The sequence below is a fragment of the Alligator mississippiensis genome, chromosome 5 (genome assembly GCF_030867095.1).
Source record: "Alligator mississippiensis isolate rAllMis1 chromosome 5, rAllMis1, whole genome shotgun sequence".
Classification (NCBI taxonomy): domain Eukaryota; kingdom Metazoa; phylum Chordata; order Crocodylia; family Alligatoridae; genus Alligator; species Alligator mississippiensis.
The window spans coordinates 90,227,458-90,250,601 of NC_081828.1; positions in this window are offsets into that span (position 1 = coordinate 90,227,458).

Genomic DNA, 23,144 nt, shown 5'->3' on the forward strand with positions numbered 1-23,144 from the left:
TGTGTTTTTTTTGTATTTAAAAACGTGATAAAAACTGATATGGAATGGGGCAAATTTAAAGTTTCTCTTTGAGTGCATATTATAAAACTGAAAGCAAGGAAAGGAATAAAAAGGAAAGCAATAAAGAGTTGACCAATGTGAAAATACATTAACTAATGAAGTGACAGTTCATGAAAAAGAGATCATATAATTTATGCTTGGATTCCAGCAAACACTGATACACATAGTGAGCTGCTGCATCTTCCATTAGACTGAAATGGGTTGTATCAATTAGGTGGAGAGGGACACTGAGAGAGCAACAAGTTCAATTTCCCTCAGAATCAATTTACAAATGAAAAAATAAATATTACTTTAAGTGGAAACTACTATAGCCACCCTTCTATGAAGTCAGGGGTTCATGGTTCCAAGTGCAATAAATTTTAACTGTAAAGAGGCAAAAGTATCCAATGTCTGCATTGTTTAATTTATAGTTCTTGAAAACTTTAGCAATTACGGTGAGAAACGTTTACCACATCCAAGGAATTACATTTAACAGAAAGCAATATAAAACCTGCTATCCATGATTCACCTTGCCCTGTTTCTGTGTTGGTAGTGCTGGTCTACTTATCTGTAATTTGATCTGTGTGTAAATTCAACTCAGTAGAGGTTACTTTGCAAAAATTAATGGTAGAAGAAAGAGGCAGGACTCTCTCTTCTCAGGTAACTTCAGGGAATCTAAAGTGTGGAGAAATAAATAAGATACCCTGTCAAGAAATATCACAGGAATACAAAGTAATTTATGAGAATGCAAGTAGGGACATAAAGGCCAATTCCTACTCCACCTACTAGATGTGTGAATAGGATTAGGTGCTTAAGTACAATCATGTTCTACCCCACTTGTGTCCTTCAAGTGCATCTACTTTTCATTAATGTAGCTGATGGGAGAGGTGGGGTGATTGGATCAGCAGCCCTGGGTACCAATTTGGTGCAGCATAGGTGCAAAAATAGCCACTGCCACTGCTGGCTTGCCAGGAGCTACTACTAAGCCATGTACCACCACTCCCCAGGATGCAGAGCTGCCATGTTATGCTTCTTCTATATTTGGATCTTTAAGATTGAGCCAAAAAAGCAACAAGGAGGAGGGCCCATCCACCTTCAGTAATAACAGATTTTTAGTTTTTTTTGATGGAAGAGACTGGCACTTAGGTGCCTATGTCAACTAGGTAGATTCTGGCCCAAGATATTCATACTGACACACTGAGCCAAACAGACTGGTATATGGACTGTGCCCAGATCCCAGAAGAGAAAGCAGAAGTAACAGAAAAAACAGGTCATTTTTACAAAATGGAACAAAGCCCGACATTAAGGATATGTCTAGACATTACACTTAGATCAGCTTAACTAGGGTTAGGCTGATCTAAGTGCTTATCTGCACAGATGTTTGGAGAGGATAAATTGGGCAAACAGTGGCCAGTTTGATCCAAATTATTTTACCTGAGGAGGTGAACTAAGATTGGGAATCGGTTAGTCCAATCTACTGAACATCTGTACACATTCAGAGGTCAGCCCCAAGGCTAGGAAAGCCTACCCACTGGCCCCCTCACTGAGGCTGTGTTCTTTCTAACCCCCACAACTGTTTTTAGCCTCCCAGATTCTCACATTCCTGGGTAGATAATGCCCCCTGTGGACCCACCAACACCTCCCCTCTACCCCCACAGATGTGCCAGCTCTCCCCACTCCCACCCTTCCCCTATCTTGACTTACTTAGATCAGATTCCTGGCATGGCATATACAAACCACTCCCAATTTACTATCACACGGCTTAAAGTAAGCCAGGTGATCATAGACTGGGTACAGCAAATGTCTGCATGTACCCTAAAAGAGTTGCCTTTTTTTTTTTTAAAGAATATTTTGTCTGGTAGAGCTTCCATACTACAAAAGGAAACTGTTGGCTCTTCTAGCCCTCCTACATTGCATTGTTTGTTGTCTCTCATTTATATAACAGGAAAAGAAACTTGTGTGTGCTTGGGTATCACATGGCAAGTAGATTTTTCTGCTTGCCATCAATTGCAACCCTGAATCAGTTTGAAACCTGGGAGATTTCACTGAGCTTTAGGTTCAAGCCTTGGAGAAAGTGATTGTCTCTATGCTTCTTATCCTAGACCAACATGCACACCTTGACATCTCTCTCCCTGTCTACTTCTTTCATTTTGTTTGCTCTATTTCAGTGAGCCATAAAGAGTATATAAATTGCACTCTGGGATTTTATAAATTCTGCTATTCCTATAGTGTACATAGAATATCCTACTTCTTTTTTTTTTTGTTTTTGTATCCCACTTGCCAGCAATTGCAACCCTGAATCAGTTTGAAACCTGGGAGATTTCACTGAGCTTTAGGTTCAAGCCTTGGAGAAAGCATTCATCTTCGAACTGTATTTCTATGGATATATAATATCCAGGTATCAAACTGTCTTGAGAGCGGCAACATAAAGGAAAAAGTAATATACATTTCAGGATTTTTGTCTTCAGTTGCAGACACAAAGGACATGTGCTGTTACTTAGAAAATCCGAAAGGAAAGTGGATCTCGCTATGTCACAGTTTATCCCATGATTCACATGTTCTTCAAAAGCATGTCTCATTCTTTTAATAATCCTGATGAATCCTTGAACTGCACCAGAGCTCTTGTGGGTATAAAAGCATATTCTGAATTATCTTATCATTATAACTGGGGATTCTACAGACAAGTGCTTAATAATTAAATGCATGGCACAGAATATTATATCACTTTCACCTTTGCTCAGCATTGCTCATAAAAGTCAATAAAACCCCCTCAAAATATTCATAAGTCAGAAATATTTGATGTTACCACTCCTATGGCCAGAGATGACCCAAGCAGTGTGCAGGGCTCAGGGCAAATCAGCCTGTGCAGGGCCCCTGCCCCCATGTACTCTGGATGTGAAGAAGCCAGAGGCCAGATGGGAAGCTGGCGGCAGCAGTACAGAGTTGCTGTGGCTGCTCCACCCAGTTCCATGGGTGCCCAAAGCATGGGGCCCAGGGCAGTCACCCCAATTTGCCCCCTCCTATGGACAGCCCTGCCTATGCCCACTCTCAAGACTTCTGTGTCAGATATGCTTTGCAGTACCATTATGTAACACCTCCAATGTGGCTTTGCTGCTACATGCCTAATTTCACTGTGTGGATGGGTGGGTGGATGAGTGGGTGCATGAGACATGCTCAAGAGTTTCCCTTTTTTGGGAAGATGTGATGGAGAAGGAAAGTAATTATGTACATCATAAATCCCTGTCTTTCATTTCAGAACATAGTAGAAATATAATAAATATGAATAAATCTAGGATTAGTGTAAAGAAACAAGCAGGACAGAACATTCCAACAGCATAAAAATACCAAGACAAATTCTCTCCTAGTTCAGTTTTCTATGAGTTAATAATTTGGCTCATTTACTCTATGCATTCCTTTGCCTATATTTAGAGATAAAAGTAATTAAGCAATTACTATGGGCCATCATTTCCCTTTTCCCCAACTAGTTCTCTACTTGGCTCAAGGGAATGTATGTGTATATGCATGTGTGTAAGAGAGAAACAGAGAGAAAAACAAGGCTTCTGATTATGTGGCCGTATATATACCAACACTTGCCCCAGTATGTGTCAGAGCATCTCAGGGGCTTCTCTAACTAATACCTCAAATATACATTCCCTATGGGAATAGACTCCAGTTGAGGACTGATACACCCCAGTAAAGAATTAAAACAACCCTTGTGCTCTTTCCTTCCTGAAATGCCTCATCGCTCAGAAGAATTCTGTGGTAGCCACTCATGAAGCAAAGTGACCTTAATAGAAACAAGAGTTGGATCCTGTCGTAGTTTCTTTTTGGCTTTTCCAAAAAAATAGAAAATATGAAGGTGTACTTAAGCCAGCAGTCCCCGTTATTGAGAGAATAGCTTTAACAATATTAATAAGCCACAGTGCGTGTGTCTATATGCAGTTATAGCCATACACCTGGAGACCCCCATAAGTGGCTTAAGAATGAGTATGTCCAGACCCCCATTAAAAAAAACCCCAAACACATTAAAGTAAAGGAAAAGCAGAAGCATCATCCTTGCTAGCCAGAGTGGCAGTTAGGTGGGGTTGAAGGCACTGGGGACGGCCCGATCAAGGATTAGAGTAAGGAGGGGCAATGTTGGCTTGAAGCAGACTTCTTCCCCATTAGGGTGCTTGAAACTGATGCTTTTTCCTTCGCTTCTTTTTAGGCATAAGTGCGTGCCACCTGAGAAGAGTGTGTGAATGGGGACATCATATTCATGGTAGTTGAACTGGATGGGTACAGGACTTTGATACTGCTTCTACCTAGCAGAAATAAAGAGATATCCATAATAAAGACAGGGTCTCAGATGAAATGAACCACACTGCTTCAGCCCCATTCTTAATATTGGTAAACTGGATAACCTCTAATGTTGCAGGCTTTGCTGATTGCCGATTTTGGAATCTGGAAGGAATTTCCCAACACTACAAATGGTTGCATGTTCTATTTCCCTCTCCCCCTCACCTTCCCCTCCCAATCTTCTTCTTGGTACTCAGGACCTAATTTTGTGGGGATTAAAGTCCAAATTTTACAATTTTGGCACTGTTTAGTGTGATTGGGCATCTTTACATGTGCTGTGGGGTGGGGGGGGGCACTCTTATTAAAGCTGCTCTCGGGAGCCAGTCTAATTAAAGCACCGGCCGCATCTCATGTATTCAGCATCCCCTGCTCCAAAAGGGCAGCAGGGGCACTTTAACTAAAGTTTGTTTGACAAGCTTTCAGTAAAGCACCCCTGCTGCCCTTTTGGAGTATGGGGATGCTGAATATACATGATGCCAAGGATGTTGGATCATGCTAATAGCACACTCCAGCAGACTCAATTAGTTGAGGCGTCAGGCATGTGTATAGGTACCCATTGGTAATATAGGAAGGGGGCTTACAATTCCTGATTGAGCTGCAAAAGGTCATGGAAACTGGTGTATCAAAGAGAGAAGACATGCCTATACATACAGTGCAGTTTTTGCCTCATCTTTTATCTTTCTTACATCCAAAATAAGATCTTTTAACAAGGTGGAGAAGATAATGGGTAGAAATATGACTTTCACACAGTTATATATTACATCATAGGTCATTGACAACAATTTGAAATCTACAGTTTAGCAAGCCTGTGGGGCAGTTTGGGTGGCTTACCCCAATTATTAATGGCTAAATATATTTGTAGATTTTACCTCCAAGTACAAAATATATGTGTGTTTGTCTTTTGTTGTTTCTGTGTGCACATCAATAAAGACAACACTTTTTCCTTAACATGCAGAGAGTGCCAGCAACCCACAGGAAAAACAAAGCAAAAAACAAACAAAACAAAAAAACAGAAAAAGAGTGAAAATGAATTAAAGATAGATTCCAAAGAGGGAAAAATAATATTAAACCGTGTCTAATGATTCACTTTAATTCTGTTCACATAGATGAATACTGCTCATTATCCATCAGCTTCGGCATATTTATGGGGCATTTGCTAGCTATGTCTTGTCAATAAACATGGACAAAATGCAAAAGAAACCATTAATTTATAACATTAATGGCTACACAATTCAGAGAACAGCTAAGCTACTTAATGTTTATTGATTGAATGTACTGAATATTACACAAAAAAATGACATGCATCTCCAAAACTGTGTAGGAAAACTGTTATAGATTACCTGGATTGGTGGTTTTCTTTCTTTTCTATCATGCTTATGCTTAAATGACTCCATTTATTTAAAAACAACAAGATACAGCATACAGTTTTTGTACAGTTTTGCATACATTCTGTTTCAGCTGTTAGGCATGTAAGTGGATTTAGGCATCTCTGCATTAAAGCATCATTACTGCACAGTAAATTAGTCTACTGTGTAGTTGGCTACTATCTGTAGTAGATTAATCTACTACAGGCAGTGCTGGATTTAGGCTTAAACTACTTAAGAAAAAGCTTAGGGGATGTAACAGGATGCCATCCCCGGTGGCATTTGGAAACACCTGGGGGCACTCTCAAGTCTCTTTATGTTTGTTTTTTCTGCTGGGAGCAGACTTCCCTTCACTTACCTGCCACGTCTTGATGTTCCTTTGGTTTTCAAAGAGGAGACTGCCCCAGGACTTCCCAGGTATGTTTTATGCTCACGTACACCTGGCGGTGAAGAACTTCTGCTTTAAGGGCTATTTGCACACTCTGAGCTCCCCTTTATTGTGCCTCATGCCTCATGGGTGTTGTTTGTATGATGTCCCCTTGTTGGGGCCTCAGCCTCCTAGGAACCTGCCCCTTCACTTTAGCTAGGCCTACCAGCCCAGGCCCACTGAATAGGACCTGGCTTAGAGGTCCCAGCTTCACTCAACATTCTGGGCTTTGGCTCAGCCCAGATGTGCCTGCTATGGTGCCAGGCTCCCTGCCCCTCTATAGCTGTGCCCTGTAGGCACTAATGAGGCCTCCACCTCCCCTACTGCCTTATCCACAATCCACCAGAATAGACTCAAACATAAACAGTAAATCCATGGGCTATAACAAAGGAAAATTAACAAAGGCCATTTAGCCTGCTTACTTTTTCCCATGGGTTCTACATCTCTGAGTCCCACTGTCTGCTACATTCCCCCTCTTGTAGGGCTGCTACAGCTCTGCTTAGAGTATACTGTCTCTGCAACCAGGGCTCTCTGGCTAGCTCAGATCAGGCCTTATGTAGTTCTGGCCTGAGCCCTCTTCTGGTCACCTGACAGCCCTGAGTCAGTTGAGCAGCCTATGAGGCTTGGCTTTTAACCCTTGCTCTGCCTGCAGGCTATGTCCTGAAGGTTCTAACCTTAAAGGGGCCACCCTGCTTTCTAGTGACAGGGTTAGGATTCCCTGTTACAGGGCCTTACAATATGAGGGGCCTCTAAATAAGAAAAAAAAAAACTGATTCAATATCAAGTTTTATAATAATCAATTGGTAAATAAAGGAGATATGGGGAAATAACTCTCTAAATATGGACATTTTTGTTCTAATATGACAAAAATATACATATATATGATTGCACAGGTATTATATTGAGTTCATAAATGTGTTTTATGTTAGATTATAAGTTTTCTTTGTGCCTTTGCCTTTGTATATATGCATATATAAAGCTTTCATACTTATATTTTCATTGTCCTTTCTTGGAGAATAATAAAGTCTTATTTTTATCACATGGGGCCTTTTAAACTGGACATAGTTTAGGGCCTCAGCATGTCATAATCTGGCACTGACTATAGGTAATAGATTAACTGAACAGTAGTGCATGTGTAGACAGTCACTAGGAGGAAATCTGTTCCTAGTCAGCCGCACCAGCAGGGGGCTGGCTTCCTCTTGGTTCAGAACCATGTGGCTGGGAGTTTCTTTTGCCACATGGCAGGTACAGCTTCTTGGCTGCCCCAGCCTGACCTTTAGACCCTTAGCCTGACTCCTAGGACCTGTGCCAGCTGCCGTCTTCCCCTGGACATCAGGTCCCAGACATGTGAGCACATGCTGGCCACTGCAGGCCTGCAGACCCCAGCTCTGGCCCCCAGGGCCTGTTCCACCACCCGCCTACTTTCTGGGTAATGTGCCTCTCCACTGTGGGCACACTAAGCTCTGCCACACTCACAGTCTCTGCCTATGTCCCCAAGGTCCCTGCCATAGACAGTGTCCTGGGGCCCCAACTGATCAAAGGGAGAGATCAGCAACCTCATAGTAGTGAGTGGTGCTGCCACAGTGCAGAGGCATTTTGCCTGTGGCAGCCAGTCTAATGTCCACATGTATGAGACTATGGCAGCTGGCATGCAGGAGTGTGGCCACCAGTAGTCTGTGTGACAGTACCACATAAAAGTCAAGACCCTGCAGTCCCAGTAGGTCCACATCAGGGACCATAGCTGGTCATTTGGGGCTGCCTGCAGATGCATGCTCTTTATGTGACAGCTGGACCACATCCTGGATGCAAAGGACCCTGAATATGGCTTCCATGTCTATTCTAGCACAAGTGTCCAGCCACAGCCTCTGCCAGGGCCCATCACTGATTTGTAATCACCAGGGGAGGGCTCCTCAGGGCACCAGGCATAGGTCCTTGTGTGCTCCCTTGCCCCAGCCTCATTTGGCAGCTTACGGGGCCCAGGCTAACACCTACCTCTCCAACTACAGGTGCACAGCTGTAATGGGGAGGACAGGCCAGGGTTAGCTCCAGCAGTGATGAGCTATACCTCCTCCCTGAATGGGGCCACTGCCTGGGCAGCCAGGTGCTGTGCCTCCATGCCATAGGACACCAGAAGCAGCTGCACCACCTTGTTCCTGGCAGGGACTTAGTCAGACCACCATGATTTCCTGCCATGGCCAATAAGACCTGCACAGAGAGGAGGTCCAGGTGAGAAGGGGATACTACCAGCAGGGGCTGTGCGTGTGTGAGTGTGTGGGGGGGGTCCCCTTCCTTCCATGGCCCTCCTCTGTCCTTCCCACCCTGCTTAATTTTCAGGGCCTTGGACAGATTGAAATAGAATTGCGTTGGACAGTGAATGTATTTTACTGTTATGTTTCTTCAGCTAATTGCAGAAAGGCATTTTAATTTCAAATTCCTACCTATTTTTCTTTTAGATGTTAACTTCTTAATAGAATAATGACCTGTATGTGGTCTGATTTTCTGACTGCTTAGCAGGTGAGCACAAGGGAGTCTTTCATTAAACTGAGCCCTGAGCAAGGCAGTAAAAAAAGGAGTTGAGAAAGCCTAATGGTAAAACATGAAGAATAAAATAGTTACTAGATAAGAGGAATGTTTTATCCATTGTAGGTATAATATCACCAAGTTACAGTGAGCTAAGTACTTATGGATTGTCTGGAAGCACAATGAAAGCATCCTCTCAAGGTCAAGACAGAGCTTGAACATATCTCTTTGTAATGAACATTTTAATAAATTACCCTCTACAAAACTTAAAGTCTATTTTGAACCTCAGAAATTAGGCCATTGCTTCCTTGTTTTCACTAGCTATCTTGTCCCTAAGTCTGACTTGATAATGGTAATTGGACCTGCGTTATATCGTAAGTTCAAAAAAGTCTCTGAAAGCAGAGTATTTAAAGATCAGTGCCTCACCTGAACCTTTCCATTTTAAACCAACAGAATTGATCACAAGACTGACAACTTGTAATCAAGAGACTTGAGATTTTATCTAAGAAGGACTTTTATCAAGATATCAAAGGCATTTCAGGCAATGAAGAGGGGCCAATGGTAATAATGGTCCTGTGCCTCCCACTATGTTTCAATTGCTCTTCCCTCTACATTAGTGATTCTCATCCTCAGCCTTGGGTGGCAGGAAATCCTTTCAAGTATTCTGCAAGGTGCTATGCAATGTTTCCATACCTAACAGTGCTAACATGAGTCACAAGATAAACCAGAGATTTCAAATAGGAATCCATAATGTTAGCATTATTTTGACCTGTTGTGGTCTTTGTAATGTCTTTGCAACAGAAGAATTGCTTTTTTTTTTTTCCTGGTCAAAAACTATGTGAAAACTAACAGCTGGCATTTTCTGAGTCTAATTAATGAGATTGAGAACCACTGCTCTACATCTGTGGTTTGAAGCAAATGGCTTCTGCGTGATTATTCTGTGGATACTGAATCTTGCTTTGGGATGAGTCACACCTTCCCTCAAGTTTACTTTTTCCCTTGAAGTGATACTAAATCTCCTGACATAACATATTTTAGGCTCAGTGCCAGATTATGACATGCTGAGGCCCTAAGCTATGTCCATCTTAAGAGACCCCGTATGATAAAAATAATACTTTATTTTTGTCACATAGAAAAGACATCGAAAATATAAATATGAAAGCTTTATATTTGCATATATAAAGGCAAAGGTACAAAGACAAATTATAATCTAACATAAAACAACTTTTTCTACTGCATCTCATCCAAAAGTACAAAGAAGGCATACATTTGACAGAAGCATATACATACCTTCAGATACAGAAGGATAGAGATTCATGAAGATAGGGAGTTTCAGGGAAGAAAAATATCCTATTAGAGTTGGATACAGGATTACCTAATCCTAGAGGTGCAGGAAATTCTAAATAGAGGATACCCGGACATGTTAATCATCCAGGTGAGTAGGCCTGAGAAGGTGAATAGGAAAGGAGCAGGCACAGGTTCTAGCATTTAAGCATTAGTGATAACCTAAGTGTCCAGTTTCCTCAGCTGGTAGAGTTTCAGATCCTTAATATGAGAGTCTGAGGTTTGGGTCTACATTCAGGCAATATTTTAGATTCTTCTAAGAAAGGAGAAACAAGCAGAATCCAGGTACCCTTTGGGGAATCTATCAGAGAGTGAAGGAACAGATTGCTAGTTCAAAGTCTGACCTATCTATTTGGGTGTGTTTTTAATTCCTAATCTGTGTTGGGCACAAATCAAATAAAGAAAAGTTCTTCTTGGTTTGCTCTTCACTAAAAAGGCAGAACTGGTGGAAAATCTCAAGATGAAAGTCAACTTGGGTGACAGGAATCATATGGGGATAGGGGGACAACAGGAGAGCAAAAAAAAAAACCCCAAAAAACCACTGGACGTCAGCACTAGTGACAGACATTCAAAAAACATAGATTCAGTTAATGCCAATGCCATTATGCCAAACAGACATTGATTCAGACTTTGGAGGTTAATATAACCTGGAGAGAGTGAACTGGTTTCCAAGTGGATAGATGTTTGGCATATGCCTGCAGTGGCTCAGGCCAGAAGCCCAGGGGTGCTATTGCAGCCCTTCCTTCCCTTCCATAGAGAAGCTGAGCTGAGGTGGGGAGTGCATGGCCAGGCCTCCAGGAGGACTGCCCCAGGTCTTCCTTACAGCTGGGAACAATCCAGGCACACAGAAATGCCCAGCCACAGAGAGGAACTCTTTCTCCTCCTCCCTCTCCCTCACCACTGTGGGATGCAGAGGGGAGCCTGTTCGGTGCTGTGGGGGCTTTTCTCTGCCCTTGTCCTCTGCCAGCACCATGGGGTAGGAAGGAGGGCTCTGTGAGGCTGCCTTGCCCCAGAGGGGGACTCTTCCCCATGCTTCTCCCCTATCATTATAGGATGGGAAGGGGGTGCTCTATGGGCTGCTGCCCAGCCCCAGAGGGAGACTCTTCCCCCTACTCCCCCCAGGGCAGGGGGAGGCTCTGTTCCATGCTGAGGCAGGGACTCTTCCCCCTCTTCCTCCTCCTAGAGGAGCAGTGGGAGCACGGAGCTCAGCTGGGCAGGGTGGGGGTGTGTGGGTAGGAGCTGTAGGGACCCTTACACACTCCCTCATAAATTCAACCCCCAGTGCCTGGCAGCAGCAGCAGACAGGGATGTCAGGGTGCTCAGAGGGAGCAGAACTTGCCTTAACCCATTTGGGGCTCTGCTTCTCCGTGCCTGTAGCTCCAGTTCTGACAGTGGGGGAAGCCCTGCACTGGAGTCCCCCTCCCCACCCTGGGAGGAAAAGGAGGAGGGGAAAGAGTCCCCTTCAGCAGAGAACAGAGCCCCCCTTCCCACCCTGTGAGACATCCTACCCAGCGTGGCCCCATTAAAGTGAATACAACTTGGAGAATAGCTAGATAGGAGCCCTTGGGATGGAAGCTTAGGTGAAAAGCAGAACACGAGTGTTGGTTGTTCCTTTCAAAGAAAGTATGACAGGCAGAAAAGCATTCTATTTTGATGTGAAGGAAAGATAGGAAACATAGCAGAACTCCTATATGGTTAAACTATGTGCTCTTCATCTCCTTAAAACCTTAAAAAGTAAAAACGTGGTCATGTTACTAAGGATGAGTAAAAATGTATAATGCATGAATATAAGTGAAAAATCAAAGAGGCCAATGGACAGATTGGGATATAACCAAGAGATCCAATTAGTAATAAGAAATGCATGCTATAACATATTCTGGAAATAAGAGAACACTGGGGAAGGGAAGCTAACAATGGATAATTCTGAGAAGACCTAGGTATTTAACACCTTTTCTAATTCATCCTTCACACACAACGTCAACTTTCAGTTGATAAGTACAGTTGTCATCAAAGATAGATAGGTACTCAGGCTATATTAAGAAAAGAAAAAGTAAAAGAACACTTAGAAAAGCAAGGCCTGATGAAACATATCTTAGAGTATTTAAAAATTTGGCTGAAGTAATGCAAACCAAGTCAGGTGAGTTCCCAGAAGAATGGAAAAGTGTTTTGGTTTTTGTTTTTTTTTTAAAGGGAGGACCCAGGGAATTATAGACTAGTTGTCCTCACTTCAGTACTAGAAAAATACTGGTTCATTCAAACACTGAATTTAGTAACCAATCAGAGTTTAGTGACAGTTTAAGTAACAAATAGCACAAAGTATTCAACAATTAATCATGCCTATCCAACCCTGATTTCATTATATAACAAGACAATAGGCCTTTGGTTAGTAGTGGAGGCCAGTGATGTGATAAAAGTAATCTGACACCCTCTTCTTAATATTTTCAAAAGTAAACTAAGGCAACATGGTTTAAGATGAAGCTACTTTACATTGGGTAAATTTAAATAGTTGTGTAATTGTAGTCTTGGGCTAGGTACAGACAGTCAAAAAGCCCAAGCCTCAGTCAATTCAGTCTTTGCAGGTTAGTGTAAACTGCACAGATTAAATTGAAACAGAAGTGAACAGACATTTGTGTTTGATTCAGGAAATGCAGCCATATGCCTGAAGTGGCTCAGGCCAGAATTTGTAGGGTGCTAGACCATGGCTCTCTGGCTTTGTGATCACTTCCTCTTCTTCCTGCTCCTGAGGTCTCTAGGAATTGCAGCCCAGAATTACAGCAACAGCACTCTGCAGGATTGCTCATCACTTCCTCTTCCTGCTTCCAGGTGCCTCTGGGATTTGTAGAACACAGTTGCAGCCAGTAATAAGTTTTAGGGGGGAAGGGATGTTTAACTCTCTTCCCTAGCCCCAGACCCCACTGGAGTTTGCCTTGAAGTTTGCCTGGAGTTTGCCTGGAGTTCTCCTTGTAGACTGGACTGCATCTCCAGCTGGGCTTGCTCCCAACCCCACCCCTTTGTCAGCTAGCCCACACTGCTCCAGCTAGGGACCAGAGGGGAGGAGTCATCCCTTCTCTCTGGAGCAGACAGAACAGCCCAGCCCAGGGCTGCAAAGCATGCTGAGATGCTGGGGGACTATGATTTAACTTGAACCAGGAAAGGATCTGGGACAGAAGTTTCATAAACCAGTTTGATCTAAATCAGTTAAGTCTGATACTACATTCAACCAGGTTTATCTTAAACCATCTTCAGCCATTTTGAAACTGGTTTATGTGCACTGAGTTTCTGTTCTGACACAGGTTTCAATGGGTTTCTGATCACTTAAACTGGTTTATGTGTAACTTCTGTTCCTAGCCGAAGGCACAAAGCGAAGTTCAGCTTCCTGCAGTAACTGAGAATGTTTTGAAGGAAGCATTCTGAGTTACAAAGATCCCCCAGCCAAAAAGAAGTTCACTCTTGTTTTGAAGGAGGAGAGGAATCTAGCTGCTGGCTGAGACCCTGCAGTGGGGACCAGGTGCGGGAGGGGGTCGTCCAATACACCTGCCCCACCCTCCAGCAGGCCTCAAAAAACAGTCCCTTCCCCCCTTTCATTCTGAAAACAGCTCAAAGGCTGGTCCCAGGCAGACACAAGTTACAGAGGACACTTTGTTTTGAAATGTCATCTTCTGAACCCTCATGCAATGAGTGTTCAGATTTTTGCCTGACTGGCCATTTTTTAAGCTGTCTGTACCCATTCACTTGTGTTTGGTCATGGCTATAGACTGCTTTCTGTGTTCAGATCAGGCAAAAAGGGTCATATCTGTCTGCACCCAGAGTAGTCCTCAATGTGTAAATGGGAGTGGGTATAATAAAGAGTTCCCTTGGGGTCCTTCATAGATCCAGCACTGCTTGATATGCTCAATAATGACTTGAAGGATGGAGTGGAGTACACATTCAGTAATTTGTAGATGACATGAAACTAAATGAGAAAGCAGACATTTTAGAAGACAGGATTAGGATTCAAAATGGCATTGACAAATTGGAAAAATTGTCTGAAATAAATTTGATGAAATTCTGTAACAAGAAGGGAACAGTGCTACATTTAGGAAAGAATGATGAAATGCACAAACACAAACTTGGGAATGATTGATTAGGGTGCAGGACTCCAGGAAAGGACCTGGCAGTTATAGTAGACAATAAGCAGAAAGTGATTCAATGCTGCTGTTGCTGCAAAAAGCTAATACCATCTTGGGATGTATTGACAGCAGCGTTGTACAGAGGTCATGGGAAGCTATTCTTTCACTATATTCAGCACTAGTGAGGTCTCAATTGAAGTACCATGTCAATTGTGCACTGCACTACAAGAAAGATGGACAAATTGGAAAGTGTTCAAAAGATAGCAACAAAAATGATTAATGCTCTAGAAAGCATGACAGATGAGGAAAGATTGGAAGAATTGAGTTTATTTAATTCAGAAAAGAGGACCGTCTTCCAACAGAGAAAATATTCTTATACAGAGGACAGTCATCAAATATTCTCTGTGTTCATAGGGGACAGAACAAGGGGCACTGGACTCGATGACCTTGTTATGTTCCTTTCAGCTCTACTTTTCTACAATCCTATAAAATAAAATGAAAAATGGAGATTTAGTTTAGATATTAGGAAGGACCTTTAAATGATAAGAGTGCTTAACCACTGGAAGAGATTACAAGACAAAGTTTGGAGTCACTGAGTATATGGGACATTGACTAATCAGCTGTGCAATAAGTGTCTCAGTATCTATATGTGCACCCCAATTAGGCTGGAGTAAACTAATTTACCCCACAGCAGGATAGCACCTGTAAATACAGCAGTAAATACAAGTACTATCCTGTTGCAGATTAAAAAAACCCACAGCAGCATGTATAGACACTGCCCAGCTGACTGAGGCATGAGAGTGGTTCAGTATGGGGGCTGCCTGCCAGCTAGCCCTGGGCTGAAGCTCCCTTGTGCCCCAGTAAGATATTATTTAGAAAGACTGAACCTTTCACTTCCATTCTATGCTGCTCCTCAACTGCTCTTCCATCCTTCTGTGTGGATTCATCAAGCCAGACACTTTTCACATAAGAGGATAAATTGTCCCTTCAAGGGACTTTAGAAGAAGTGCTACAGCAATACAGAAGAAAGAGGGAAATGGGGTTTTCAGCAGATATGTCTTAATAGAGGAGGAAGACAGCATTTGACAAGCTGGGGATCTGAGGAAGGTAAAGAAAAATATCTGGACATTGGATTCTTGGTGTGCTGAGATGAGGCTTCATTTTTCATATTCTTTAATTGACATGGAGCTACTGCTTTAAAATTATATATACATATGCACCTACTGAGCCCATAATGTCACCACGAACAACAGAGCATTTGTGAAGGAGACAGGTATTACTGTTAAGAGAACTTTACTAAACAATACAAGGATGGAATCTTGCAAAAGTAATAGTCACAGATACAGGTTTTGTTTTAAATGGAAAATGCATGGTTGTATGCAATAGCCTACAATTTTTAAAACAATGGAAACTACAAGCAGAATACTATTATGTTTGGTGAAGAGCATTAAATCAAACTGATTAGTATTAACTTCATTGGTTTTAGGGAATGACATAAATCTTCTGGGCCTTTTCAATAAAATAACAGTGATTAACTCAACTACTCTGCTTGTGGCTCCATTATCTATGCTTCACAAAAACAAGCCAGTGAGGAGGTGTTTGGCATCTATTTATGTTCCTTATGTGATAAATAAAAAGCTCTTTCAGTAGATTTACCTGATTTTTGACAAATACTAGTATGAGACTTTGATGTATGCACTGTAGTTTAGATAAATATTTGCCACTTCATAACACTTATGGCTGATAGTGGTTACTGCAGTATAACAATGATGTACTGTAACTATCTATTTATCCATCTCCAGGGAAACATAAATCTGCCAAAGTACGTTAATGGGACGGGAAAAGAAAAAAACCCAACAACTTACAAAAATGTCAAAATCTAAATTACAAATTGTATAGTCTGTTTTATATGATTCCACGGTGACATGGACAGAATAAAAATGGTGCTACCAAAATGCAAAATGCATAAAATTTAAGACTTATTTTCATAATGGATTGAGATCTCAGTCAATGTTGCCCATTAAGAAAAGCATGCTGAGTACAACAAGCTGTGTTAGATCATATAGAATCATTGCAGTCCCATGTGTCCATTTAACTGGTATGTGCATCATTGTAATGCTCAATCTTAAAAAAAAAAATGTGTCAGGGCACTAAAGGATATTAATGATGAGAGCCAATGAGCACAGGAAGAAATATAACACAGCAGTATGGTATATATTGAATATAGGTACAGGCAGTAAGGAACATTACAGGCAGAAAAACGCCAATGAAACAGCTGCAGTATTAATAAAAGAGCCAACTATCCTTGTATCCTGAGCTGTTTATAAAGCATGGTTCAAGATCCTACATATCTTGGACACGCAATTATTAAGCCAAAAGCCTTGTTAGCTAACAGCAAGCTATCTTTATTAATAATATTCCTATATATGACAGATAAGTAAAGGGCTTACCTTCTATCTGTCCGATGCATATATGTTATTTGTGTTGAATGATATTGTCTCATTCGTGTAGTGATGGGGACAAGAAAATAAAGGAAAATGTTTGGTTAAAATACTGAAGAATGGCTGGACTTTCTGCTCAGCCTCCCTAACCAACCAATACTGTCAAATGTACATTCTCGTTTTACACTGGAAATATAAATGGGTGTGTCTACACAAGCTGCCCACTGAGCAGTTGTTACTGTGCAGTCATTTAATACTTGCATAACCAAGTATTAAATGACTGCATAGTAATCAGCATTATTGAACAGTAGCGTCCTGGCACAGTTGTCTAGTGATGCTTACTACACAGTACCTCATTACTACTGCTTAGTAGCATCATGTCATGATTCATGCCCAGTGATGCTACTGCACAGTAGTAACAAGCTACTGCTTAGTAAGTGTCCTGTGTAGACACAGCCAATGTGTAACAAAATCTGCAACCAAGCATACCACTCAAGTCTACAGATAGGGTATGTCTATACAGCCCAAGATGGCATTGTGTCAAGACATATAACACTGTGTGCATCTACATGAGAAGTTGACTGTGCAGTAGCTGAAAAAATACTGCACAGTAGCACATCAAAGCACAGACAGTGTTAATAAACAACTGTTCAGTATTATTAGACTACTGTACAGTAGCGTCACCTAAAAAGATGTTCGCTATGGCTACTGTGCAGTAACTCCTGTTACTGCACATTTGTTTAGTACTTGTATTAGCAAGTACTAAACAAATGTGCAGTAACTACTGCACAGTAGTGTCTCATGTAGATACACCCACTTTCTTTGTGAGTATTAGCTCCTGAACCTGAAAACAACATGTTTCAACACATATGCTGAGAGAAACAGAGCTTATTAATGTATGCTAGGTGAATCTACATGAACCATTTACTGCAGTGTAGACTCCATAGTAAATGTTGCGCATCTACACTTGTGCCCCTATTAGGCTAAAATAAACTAATTAACTCTGCAGCACAATAGTACTTGTAAATATAAGTGCTATCCTGCTGTGGAGTTTTTACTCTGCAGCAGCACACCTATAGATGCTTCCCTAGCTTGGCTAGGGCATGAGAGTGCTTCAGGGAGGGGGCTACCTGCCAGCTAGCCCCACACTAGAGCACCCTTGTGCCATAGCCAGCCCCTCTGCTGCACGTTGAGGCTGGTCAGAGCAGTCCTGGGCTGGCAGGCTGACCATTTAGGCCCTTGGCAGCTGGGGCTGCTCTGCCCCAGCTCAGTGTGCTGTACTCCCATATGCATGTGCAAACACTGCACCGGGGATCAATACACTCCAGTGTAAACTGTACCAGAGCTTATTGCTTCACATTAAGTGTACGTGTGGAGGTACCCACACAGTACCGTACTAACCTCACTATCCTGCTTCTGGTTTGAAAGCTAATATGTATGGAGGAGACACACTGGCTGCGTCTACATGAGATGCTGACTGTTCAGTAGCCTGTGCCAACTGCGCAGTAGCATTGTGTTGCAGAAAACCTGTGACAACACTACCGTGCACTCAGTTGTCTCAGGATACTGCCCAGTCAGTGTCATGAAAAAGCCATTCATTGGTGCAACTGCTCAGTAACTCCAGTTACTGTGCAGTCATTTAGCACTTCTTTATAAAGTACTAAATGACTGTGCTGTAATTAGTGCTCAGTCAATGTCTCGTGTAGATGTGCCCACTGTGTTTTGGAAAAATAGTTCAGTTCTTTGTGCTATATGGAATGGTGCATAATGAGCTCACTTCTGTTTAAATCTTATGTCTTCTTTTCCTATTTTCAGTGCACAATTAATATGATTGTTGAGTATTAATTACTATTAATTAAGGGCTCTTTGTATGTCAAGAAGACTTCATTCTGTGAGGAAAAACAGCAATCTAATAATTTAAATATTTCTCCCAAAACAAAGAAAATAGAAAATTATAATTTTCCATCAGATAATTTAGGTCATCATGTAATATTAAATTTCTTTATAGATGCATGTTTATGTGTGTGTTGGCTTGCTTATTTATATAATTTCTGATTTTCAATATTTCCATCTCCTGAAGTCCAATCAACTTTCTAAAAAAAAGCCGTGATTATGGCACAGACTCACAGACAGTACTAGTGTGTGTACAAAGCACAGATGGCCAAGTTGGGTCTACTTGTTCTGAAAGAGAGACACTTTTGGGTAATCCTCACCATCCAATGAAGTACAGCTTTCTATACAAGTGCTCCTGTGTCCTGTATTACCAGTATTCTCAAGACCTTCAGAGTTGTTGTTGTTATCATTGTCATCATCATCCTCTGGGCAAATCTTGAAATGAAATACAATCACTAATGTGGATCTTAGTGGTAGCAGTGGGGTTTTGGCTACAATCAGGGAAATTTACAATCTGTAATATCTACCATTTTGCAGTGGCCAAGCACCAAGCATTTGGTCTTCCTCATTATGCCACAACCTGGCTGCAGCTTCCTCTTTTCTGTTGCTTCCACCTTATAGGGAAGTACATCAGATTAGTATGATAACCTGCCACAAATATGAAGGAGAGCCAGAAAGAGGGTCATTCATGTCTTTACAGCTGCCTTGGCATGCAGCTGTTCTCATTCTAGTTCGCCAGGCCTAAGATAAATTTTTTTAGGAAGTTTGTGAATTGTGGAAAGACTGAGACAGAGAATGGACAGAGTGAGAGGTGATAATCAAAGACATGATTAACATTAATTTAGTACAACTGTATCTTCCGATAGTCATGAGCATTCACATGTACATTATTGGGCCAGAAAGGATACAGCTTTAACTGGTTGCTCAGCAGACAGGGCTTGGATCCTATATGGCTTATATGGATCCTAAACTTTCAGTCACTTATTCAGGAGTCCTATAAATAATGGTACAACAGCTCCACAGATGACTCAGTGAAAGGTAACTGGTTTAAAAAAAATGCATGTAGACTGGAAGACTACCTTACTCTTTTCTCTAGCCAGTGCTCCAATAATTGTTTAAACTCCTTTTTGGTGGAAAAAACTGGTTGTTTCCAGAAGCATCCAATCTTTTTCTTATGTGTTATCAAAACCAACTAAGTTGGCCACCAGTAGTTGAAAATTGAGTATTTTTGTAACGTTTAAGAATTCTAGCATTGAATCCATGAAAGCAGCCATGTTTAGAGCTAGAACTTCTTGGAATGTGAAAGAAATAGGCAGAAATTCTGAATGGGGATGAAAAGCTATTGAAAACTCTTCTTTGGCTACACAATATGCATGCATGTCCCTAATTATTGAAGACCTAGTATGACTATTTTTTCTGAAAGAAGTAAAAACTAAATGACTTTTTACCACTATGGCTATTTTTTTCTGATCATTTCTGTACATGCGACTGAATTATTTTTAACCTTTTTTCTTTTTGTGAAGCTGGAAAAAATGTGATCCAATAAATTTTATGCCATTAAAACCATTGCTATTGTGATGCTTGCAAAATATCTCCGTGTTTGCCCTGCTTGTATGTTATATTCTTTTTCTTATCCTTTGTCTATTTATTTTGGAAGTTTTTCTGGCTAAGATTCTTCATTTTTCTGTGTTTGTACAGTGGCAGGCGCAACAGAGTCCTGTTCTGAATTGGCCATTATGTACTGTCCTAAAGTAAATGACAGTAGTAATAACCCATCAAACCTGTGTCAAATTATTGCTCCAGAAAGAAAACCAAACAAAAGAAATGTGAAACAGCATTTTGTCATCATCAAAACACCCAGGTGATTACACATTTTTCCTGGAAGAAATCCTTTTGCAAAAAAAGGAGAGAGAGATTGTCCAAACAACATTAAGGCTTTTTGTATGAATGTATTTATTTGAAATGAGTAAAGCTCAAAGTTATGTTCTCAGGCATCAGGTGTATAAGAAAAAAAACCCTGCAATCAAATTAACAATCATCTGATCTGTTTTTTCTCCAGTCATATGCTAACCACAAAATACATAACTAGTGTAATGTAATGACAGTAATTTGCATCCTAAACAAGCATCATATGGATTACCCTTCCTGTGAATACATTCCGGTTTATTCTTTGCCAAAACAATTTTTGTTTTTCAGGCTGTCAAAAACACTTTTTGGTAGATAGGAAATGTGGCATGGCAATCCTTGGTCTACAATTAAAGCTATGGATTGATCTTCTCCCTCTCCCCTTCCCTCTCCACTCCCTGCAAAGAGAATTGAACTATTTTTATTATTCATAAATAGGTGAAGGTACTTGTTCAAGAACAATCTAAATGATTTTCTTATAGCTGCACATAATAACCCTATTAACAATTGGGAGGTTGAAGTTAGAATTGAATTCACTATTCATTTTACTTTAGTGAGGAAAAAATGAAGTAATTTCCTATTTAATAAATTTTGGTTTATTTCACTAATATAAAACTGATTTAGTGTATTTAGAATTTTGAGTACTAAACTGTAATTAGCAGTTTCACCAAGATTCAAGTTACTCCTCCCCATATCAAGAATGTACTCTTGAATCCAGCTTCCTCCAGGTCTAGCTGCCCAATCAAGCAGCTGCAGGAAGGAAACTTTCACTCCAGTTAGGTGTGCGTGGATTTTGAAAAAAAACCTGCTGGTGGAGAAACATAGTATCCAAAACAAATCTTAGGTTCAAGCATGGTATAAAGCTCAACAGATGTTTGTTTCCGTATGAAGTGGCTGAAGCATCAAAGGACTTTGAAATGCTACAGTTACCATCAAAACATGATGGCAACATTCACTTTAAAGTATTCAAATAAACAAATGGCCTAACTGTTACTTGTGTTACAGCAATAGTATGAGCCCTCAGGAGAGATCAGGGCACCACTAGGCTAGGCTCTACATTTAGTGAGAAAGATCCTCTACTCCAAAGAATTTGTAGACAGGAGAAGTAAGTTAGAGAGGAAGCAGCAGAAGTTGCCTGGCTGAAGTTACATAGCAGCTCAGTGACATATCCAGGAATTTAACCCACATCTTCTGACTCTTAGTCTCCACTAGGGCTATGCGAGTCTTTGGATTCTGCTTTGGATCCAGAACCACTTTGGATGCTTTGGCATCTGAAACGGCACTTTTGGATTGAAGCGGGATCCCAGTAATGGTGTCTGGAGCAGGTCGGGGTCATCCGAAGCGCTTTGGACCCACTTCAGATGCTTCGGGGCTACTTTGGCCATTTTGAGACAATTAGAAGGGAGAGGGGGAGCGGGGGAGGGACGGACAGTGGGGGGAGGGGGAGCCTGGGGGGGAAGACTGCTGTCTGTAGGTAGCCAGGGACAAGGATTTCTCCCTGGCTACCTTTCCAATGGCAGCATCTGTGGGGTGGGACTAAAAAAAGTATAAAAGTCCGTTTCCAGCCCTTCTGTGCCTTTTGCAGCTCGTTCCCTGTCAGCAGCTGTGTGAGAGAGGACACTGTGACTGAGACCTGCCTGCTGCTTTTTCGTGTTATAAAGGAGTGGTTAGGATTTAGCTTATCTTAGCTTAATTTAGCTTAGCTATTCAATTCAATTATTTGTAGTATTACTATTCAGTTTATTTCTTTGAATTATTTTTGGGGGAACTTGTTTTGGAAATTTTGCAAAAAGACAGTTGTGTTTTCCCAGCCAGTGTTATCCATTACTGTGCAGGGAGGCACAGATTGCTTGCACACATGCACGCATATACACAGAGACCCAGAATATAGGAAAAAAAATCACAGCAGAAGAAGGCAGACAGATATTTACAGAAGAGCAAGACACAGATAATATGTTGGGACACAGGAAGACATGCAAAAAAATTCATTCATACCAGAAGATAGACAATATAGTGAGAGCCAGAAAGAAGAAACACAATTTCATTCACAGCACAAGATAGACACAGATATTCACAGGAGAACAAGACAGACAGATATACAAAAGGATTTGCACACACAGAGAGACCTTTTGCAGCACAGGAAAGATCAATATGAAGCATGCTGGAAAAGCAGGTGCCAGGTCTTCTGGCAGGGGAGTGAGAGGGGGTTCAGGGAGAGCTAGATCTGAAAGCCCCACCCCGCCCATCCCAAACTAGATGCATTCTATTCCTGAGCAGCCATGACATCAGTGCTGCCAGTAGAAGCCTGACGGTAGGAACAGTGTCTGCACCTAACATCCCTGTATCTGCACCACCTCCATTCAGTCCAGAAGTGGGCACCAGCAGTGGAATCACTGCCTCTTTCACCCCAATTTCAGCTCTCACTCTGAGCCTCCCACTTCCAGAGGATGAGCTGGAGCTGGAACCAGGGATGCTGAGAGCAATGGCTCAGGGAATTCTGGGCACTCTGAGGGAATCAGAGTTTGTGCTCCATACCCCTTAAGTTTCCCCTAGACCAAGATCTGCTCTGGAAAGCAGCACCTAGGAGGAGGCTGAGGTTGTGCAGGCAAGTGGCTCAGCTGAGGCAGCTGCTCCTGCTGTTCAGCCTCAGCCTGCTGAGAAGGGGGAAAAGGCAGGATCCTTGCCCTCAACCCAGAAGCAGGAGAGTAATGTAGTTTGGGATCATTTTGAGGTGGCAGATGATTCCAGGTTTGCCATCTGCCAG